We start from the raw sequence: 6,000 nt of genomic DNA on the forward strand, positions 1-6,000 counted from the left end.
CACAAAACAGAAAAAAAATGCAGATCCTTCGAGCCGGAGTTGAACCAGCGACCTAAGGATCCCTGCCGTTTCCCCTACAGTCCTCCGCTCTACCAACTGAGCTATCGAAGGCACCTCTCCTCTTCGGGACAGTACGATCACTGCAATGTGCCGCTTTCACGTCACACACACACAGAGACCTGGAATGAACCCGTGATCTTAGGTCTACCAAAACTACTCTATAAAGCCTAATGCGTTGAGCCAGTAGTTCTTGCCACAGGAGTTCAGAAAAGAGACTGGAAGCATTCTTTGCCAAACATAAAAGATGATGCCACCGACCTAAGGATCCCTGCCGTTTCCCCTACAGTCCTCCGCTCTACCAACTGAGCTATCGAAGGCACCTCTCCTCTTCGGGACAGTACGATCACTGCAATGTGCCGCTTTCACGTCACACACACACAGAGACCTGGAATGAACCCGTGATCTTAGGTCTACCAAAACTACTCTATAAAGCCTAATGCGTTGAGCCAGTAGTTCTTGCCACAGGAGTTCAGAAAAGAGACTGGAAGCATTCTTTGCCAAACATAAAAGATGATGCCTATAAGTCACTTAGATGAAGTGACGGAGGCACATCCCCATCAGCCCCTTTGATGGACAACCACATGACAAGAGCATCACAAGCTCCTATGTTGACTCTGGAGGTACCACAAAGCAGGCTTCACCAAAGCAGTCCCTGGGTCCAGTTGTTCTGACAAAATGTGAGCCAATCAAAGTTACTTGCTCTGAGGTGATTCTGAAGGCCGAGGGGTTGAATAGAGAAATAACCAGCTGAGATTGAGGGCATTGTGGAAAAGCAGATGATCAAATATATGGATAGAACTGAGCTGTGCGATGGGATGCACGTGGTGCCCTTCTCCCTGGTGGTCTAGTGGTTAGGATTTGGCGCTTTCACCGCCGCGGCCCGGGTTCGATTCCCGGTCAGGGAAAGCGTGCCTTTTGGTTAAAGTCGAGGACTGCCTTTGGCAAATTCAGAGAAAGTGTGCTCAATCTTACATTTATCGTTGGCCACCACACCATGTTCCTCTCCACTTCATGAAACTTCAATCGACTTTGCGAAGAGTGGAAATATAAAGCCTAATTTGTTCAAGTAAGAAAATCCCAAGGGAGAATTTGCCGTGTACCCAGCTATCCAAGGCACCTCTCCTCTTCGGGACAGTACGATCACTGCAATGTGCCGCTTTCACGTCACACACACAGAGACATGGATTGAACCCGTGATCTTAGGTCTACCAAAACTACTCTATGAAGGCTAATGCGTTGAGCCAGTAGTTCTTGCCACAGGAGTTCAGAAAAGAGACTGGAAGCATTCTTTGCCAAACATAAAAGATGATGCCAGCGACCTAAGGATCCCTGCCGTTTCCCCTACAGTCCTCCGCTCTACCAACTGAGCTATCGAAGGCACCTCTCCTCTTCGGGACAGTACGATCACTGCAATGTGCCGCTTTCACGTCACACACACCACACCATGTTCCTCTCCACTTCATGAAACTTCAATCGACTTTGCGAAGAGTGGAAATATAAAGCCTAATTTGTTCAAGTAAGAAAATCCCAAGGGAGAATTTGCCGTGTACCCAGGACCTCATATATGCAACACCTGTGCTCTACAACCATACTGCACACCCTCTGTCCCTGGTGGTCTAGTGGTTAGGATTCGGCGCTCTCACCTCCGCGGCCCGGGTTCGATTCCCGGTCAGGGAACTGTAGCCTTTTTGTGATAACCCGGGATCGTCCCTCGTAACCGCTATGCAGTAGTGTGGAATCATCGTCTCACAAAACAGAAAAAAAATGCAGATCCTTCGAGCCGGAGTTGAACCAGCGACCTAAGGATCCCTGCCGTTTCCCCTACAGTCCTCCGCTCTACCAACTGAGCTATCGAAGGCACCTCTCCTCTTCGGGACAGTACGATCACTGCAATGTGCCGCTTTCACGTCACACACACACAGAGACCTGGAATGAACCCGTGATCTTAGGTCTACCAAAACTACTCTATAAAGCCTAATGCGTTGAGCCAGTAGTTCTTGCCACAGGAGTTCAGAAAAGAGACTGGAAGCATTCTTTGCCAAACATAAAAGATGATGCCACCGACCTAAGGATCCCTGCCGTTTCCCCTACAGTCCTCCGCTCTACCAACTGAGCTATCGAAGGCACCTCTCCTCTTCGGGACAGTACGATCACTGCAATGTGCCGCTTTCACGTCACACACACAGAGACATGGATTGAACCCGTGATCTTAGGTTTACCAAAACTACTCTATAAAGCCTAATGCGTTGAGCCAGTAGTTCTTGCCACAGGAGTTCAGAAAAGAGACTGGAAGCATTCTTTGCCAAACATAAAAGATGATGCCTATAAGTCACTTCTTAGATGAAGTGACGGAGGCACATCCCCATCAGCCCCTTTGATGGACAACCACATGACAAGAGCATCACAAGCTCCTATGTTGACTCTGGAGGTACCACAAAGCAGGCTTCACCAAAGCAGTCCCTGGCTCCAGTTGTTCTGACAAAATGTGAGCCAATCAAAGTTACTTGCTCTGAGGTGATTCTGAAGGCCGAGGGGTTGAATAGAGACATAACCAGCTGAGATTGAGGGCATTGTGGAAAAGCAGATGATCAAATATATGGATAGAACTGAGCTGTGCGATGGGATGCAAGAGGTGCCCTCCTCCCTGGTGGTCTAGTGGTTAGGATTTGGCGCTTTCACCGCCGCGGCCCGGGTTCGATTCCCGGTCAGGGAAAGCGTGCCTTTTGGTTAAAGTCGAGGACTGCCTTTGGCAAATTCAGAGAAAGTGTGCTCAATCTTACATTTATCGTTGGCCACCACACCATGTTCCTCTCCACTTCATGAAACTTCAATCGACTTTGCGAAGAGTGGAAATATAAAGCCTAATTTGTTCAAGTAAGAAAATCCCAAGGGAGAATTTGCCGTGTACCCAGGACCTCATATATGCAACGCCTGTGCTCTACAACCATACTGCACACCCTCTGTCCCTGGTGGTCTAGTGGTTAGGATTCGGCGCTCTCACCGCCGCGGCCCGGGTTCGATTCCCGGTCAGGGAACTGTAGCCTTTTTGTGATAACCCGGGATCGTCCCTCGTAACCGATATGCAGTAGTGTGGAATCATCGTCTCACAAAACAGAAAAAAAAGACGATCCTTCGAGCCGGAGTTGAACCAGCGACCTAAGGATCCCTGCCGTTTCCCCTACAGTCCTCCGCTCTACCAACTGAGCTATCGAAGGCACCTCTCCTCTTCGGGACAGTACGATCACTGCAATGTGCCGCTTTCACGTCACACACACAGAGACATGGAATGAACCCGTGATCTTAGGTCTACCAAAACTACTCTATAAAGCCTAATGCGTTGAGCCAGTAGTTCTTGCCACAGGAGTTCAGAAAAGAGACTGGAAGCATTCTTTGCCAAACATAAAAGATGATGCCACCGACCTAAGGATCCCTGCCGTTTCCCCTACAGTCCTCCGCTCTACCAACTGAGCTATCGAAGGCACCTCTCCTCTTCGGGACAGTACGATCACTGCAATGTGCCGCTTTCACGTCACACACACAGAGACATGGATTGAACCCGTGATCTTAGGTTTACCAAAACTACTCTATAAAGCCTAATGCGTTGAGCCAGTAGTTCTTGCCACAGGAGTTCAGAAAAGAGACTGGAAGCATTCTTTGCCAAACATAAAAGATGATGCCTATAAGTCACTTCTTAGATGAAGTGACGGAGGCACATCCCCATCAGCCCCTTTGATGGACAACCACATGACAAGAGCATCACAAGCTCCTATGTTGACTCTGGAGGTACCACAAAGCAGGCTTCACCAAAGCAGTCCCTGGCTCCAGTTGTTCTGACAAAATGTGAGCCAATCAAAGTTACTTGCTCTGAGGTGATTCTGAAGGCCGAGGGGTTGAATAGAGAAATAACCAGCTGAGATTGAGGGCATTGTGGAAAAGCAGATGATCAAATATATGGATAGAACTGAGCTGTGCGATGGGATGCACGTGGTGCCCTTCTCCCTGGTGGTCTAGTGGTTAGGATTTGGCGCTTTCACCGCCGCGGCCCGGGTTCGATTCCCGGTCAGGGAAAGCATGCCTTTTGGTTAAAGTCGAGGACTGCCTTTGGCAAATTCAGAGAAAGTGTGCTCAATCTTACATTTATCGTTGGCCACCACACCATGTTCCTCTCCACTTCATGAAACTTCAATCGACTTTGCGAAGAGTGGAAATATAAAGCCTAATTTGTTCAAGTAAGAAAATCCCAAGGGAGAATTTGCCGTGTACCCAGGACCTCATATATGCAACGCCTGTGCTCTACAACCATACTGCACACCCTCTGTCCCTGGTGGTCTAGTGGTTAGGATTCGGCGCTCTCACCGCCGCGGCCCGGGTTCGATTCCCGGTCAGGGAACTGTAGCCTTTTTGTGATAACCCGGGATCGTCCCTCGTAACCGCTATGCAGTAGTGTGGAATCATCGTCTCACAAAACAGAAAAAAAATGCCGATCCTTCGAGCCGGAGTTGAACCAGCGACCTAAGGATCCCTGCCGTTTCCCCTACAGTCCTCCGCTCTACCAACTGAGCTATCGAAGGCACCTCTCCTCTTCGGGACAGTACGATCACTGCAATGTGCCGCTTTCACGTCACACACACACAGAGACCTGGAATGAACCCGTGATCTTAGGTCTACCAAAACTACTCTATAAAGCCTAATGCGTTGAGCCAGTAGTTCTTGCCACAGGAGTTCAGAAAAGAGACTGGAAGCATTCTTTGCCAAACATAAAAGATGATGCCAGCGACCTAAGGATCCCTGCCGTTTCCCCTACAGTCCTCCGCTCTACCAACTGAGCTATCGAAGGCACCTCTCCTCTTCGGGACAGTACGATCACTGCAATGTGCCGCTTTCACGTCACACACACACAGAGACATGGATTGAACCCGTGATCTTAGGTTTACCAAAACTACTCTATAAAGCCTAATGCGTTGAGCCAGTAGTTCTTGCCACAGGAGTTCAGAAAAGAGACTGGAAGCATTCTTTGCCAAACATAAAAGATGATGCCTATAAGTCACTTCTTAGATGAAGTGACGGAGGCACATCCCCATCAGCCCCTTTGATGGACAACCACATGACAAGAGCATCACAAGCTCCTATGTTGACTCTGGAGGTACCACAAAGCAGGCTTCACCAAAGCAGTCCCTGGGTCCAGTTGTTCTGACAAAATGTGAGCCAATCAAAGTTACTTGCTCTGAGGTGATTCTGAAGGCCGAGGGGTTGAATAGAGACATAACCAGCTGAGATTGAGGGCATTGTGGAAAAGCAGATGATCAAATATATGGATAGAACTGAGCTGTGCGATGGGATGCAAGTGGTGCCCTTCTCCCTGGTGGTCTAGTGGTTAGGATTTGGCACTTTCACCGCCGTGGCCCGGGTTCGATTCCCGGTCAGGGAAAGCATGCCTTTTGGTTAAAGTCGAGGACTGCCTTTGGCAAATTCAGAGAAAGTGTGCTCAATCTTACATTTATCGTTGGCCACCACACCATGTTCCTCTCCACTTCATGAAACTTCAATCGACTTTGCGAAGAGTGGAAATATAAAGCCTAATTTGTTCAAGTAAGAAAATCCCAAGGGAGAATTTGCCGTGTACCCAGCTATCCAAGGCACCTCTCCTCTTCGGGACAGTACGATCACTGCAATGTGCCGCTTTCACGTCACAAACACAGAGACATGGATTGAACCCGTGATCTTAGGTCTACCAAAACTACTCTATAAAGCCTAATGCGTTGAGCCAGTAGTTCTTGCCACAGGAGTTCAGAAAAGAGACTGGAAGCATTCTTTGCCAAACATAAAAGATGATGCCACCGACCTAAGGATCCCTGCCGTTTCCCCTACAGTCCTCCGCTCTACCAACTGAGCTATCGAAGGCACCTCTCCTCTTCGGGACAGTACGATCACTGCAATGTG

At 48.8% G+C, this 6,000-nt stretch overlaps 11 non-coding genes across 11 annotated transcripts; 7 read left to right on the plus strand and 4 right to left on the minus strand.

The window, feature by feature from the left end:
* Positions 1–24: 24 nt before the first annotated feature.
* On the minus strand, positions 25–111 carry trnay-gua. The gene is given in 2 exon segments: positions 25–60; positions 75–111. It is a non-coding gene; the product is annotated as a tRNA-Tyr (tRNA).
* A 782-nt stretch (positions 112–893) lies between these two features.
* On the plus strand, positions 894–965 carry trnae-uuc. Its single transcript has one exon. It is a non-coding gene; the product is annotated as a tRNA-Glu (tRNA).
* Positions 966–1,665: 700 nt separating this feature from the next.
* trnae-cuc lies at positions 1,666–1,737 on the plus strand. Its single transcript has one exon. It is a non-coding gene; the product is annotated as a tRNA-Glu (tRNA).
* A 94-nt stretch (positions 1,738–1,831) lies between these two features.
* Positions 1,832–1,918, minus strand: trnay-gua. Its single transcript is given in 2 exon segments — positions 1,832–1,867; positions 1,882–1,918. It is a non-coding gene; the product is annotated as a tRNA-Tyr (tRNA).
* A 783-nt stretch (positions 1,919–2,701) lies between these two features.
* Positions 2,702–2,773, plus strand: trnae-uuc. The gene has a single exon. It is a non-coding gene; the product is annotated as a tRNA-Glu (tRNA).
* Positions 2,774–3,023: 250 nt separating this feature from the next.
* On the plus strand, positions 3,024–3,095 carry trnae-cuc. The gene has a single exon. It is a non-coding gene; the product is annotated as a tRNA-Glu (tRNA).
* Positions 3,096–3,188: 93 nt separating this feature from the next.
* Positions 3,189–3,275, minus strand: trnay-gua. Its single transcript is given in 2 exon segments — positions 3,189–3,224; positions 3,239–3,275. It is a non-coding gene; the product is annotated as a tRNA-Tyr (tRNA).
* A 781-nt stretch (positions 3,276–4,056) lies between these two features.
* On the plus strand, positions 4,057–4,128 carry trnae-uuc. Its single transcript has one exon. It is a non-coding gene; the product is annotated as a tRNA-Glu (tRNA).
* Positions 4,129–4,378: 250 nt separating this feature from the next.
* trnae-cuc lies at positions 4,379–4,450 on the plus strand. The gene has a single exon. It is a non-coding gene; the product is annotated as a tRNA-Glu (tRNA).
* Positions 4,451–4,544: 94 nt separating this feature from the next.
* On the minus strand, positions 4,545–4,631 carry trnay-gua. Its single transcript is given in 2 exon segments — positions 4,545–4,580; positions 4,595–4,631. It is a non-coding gene; the product is annotated as a tRNA-Tyr (tRNA).
* Positions 4,632–5,416: 785 nt separating this feature from the next.
* On the plus strand, positions 5,417–5,488 carry trnae-uuc. Its single transcript has one exon. It is a non-coding gene; the product is annotated as a tRNA-Glu (tRNA).
* The last annotated feature ends 512 nt before the right edge of the window (positions 5,489–6,000 follow it).

This window comes from Esox lucius, chromosome 1, assembly GCF_011004845.1.
Source record: "Esox lucius isolate fEsoLuc1 chromosome 1, fEsoLuc1.pri, whole genome shotgun sequence".
Classification (NCBI taxonomy): domain Eukaryota; kingdom Metazoa; phylum Chordata; class Actinopteri; order Esociformes; family Esocidae; genus Esox; species Esox lucius.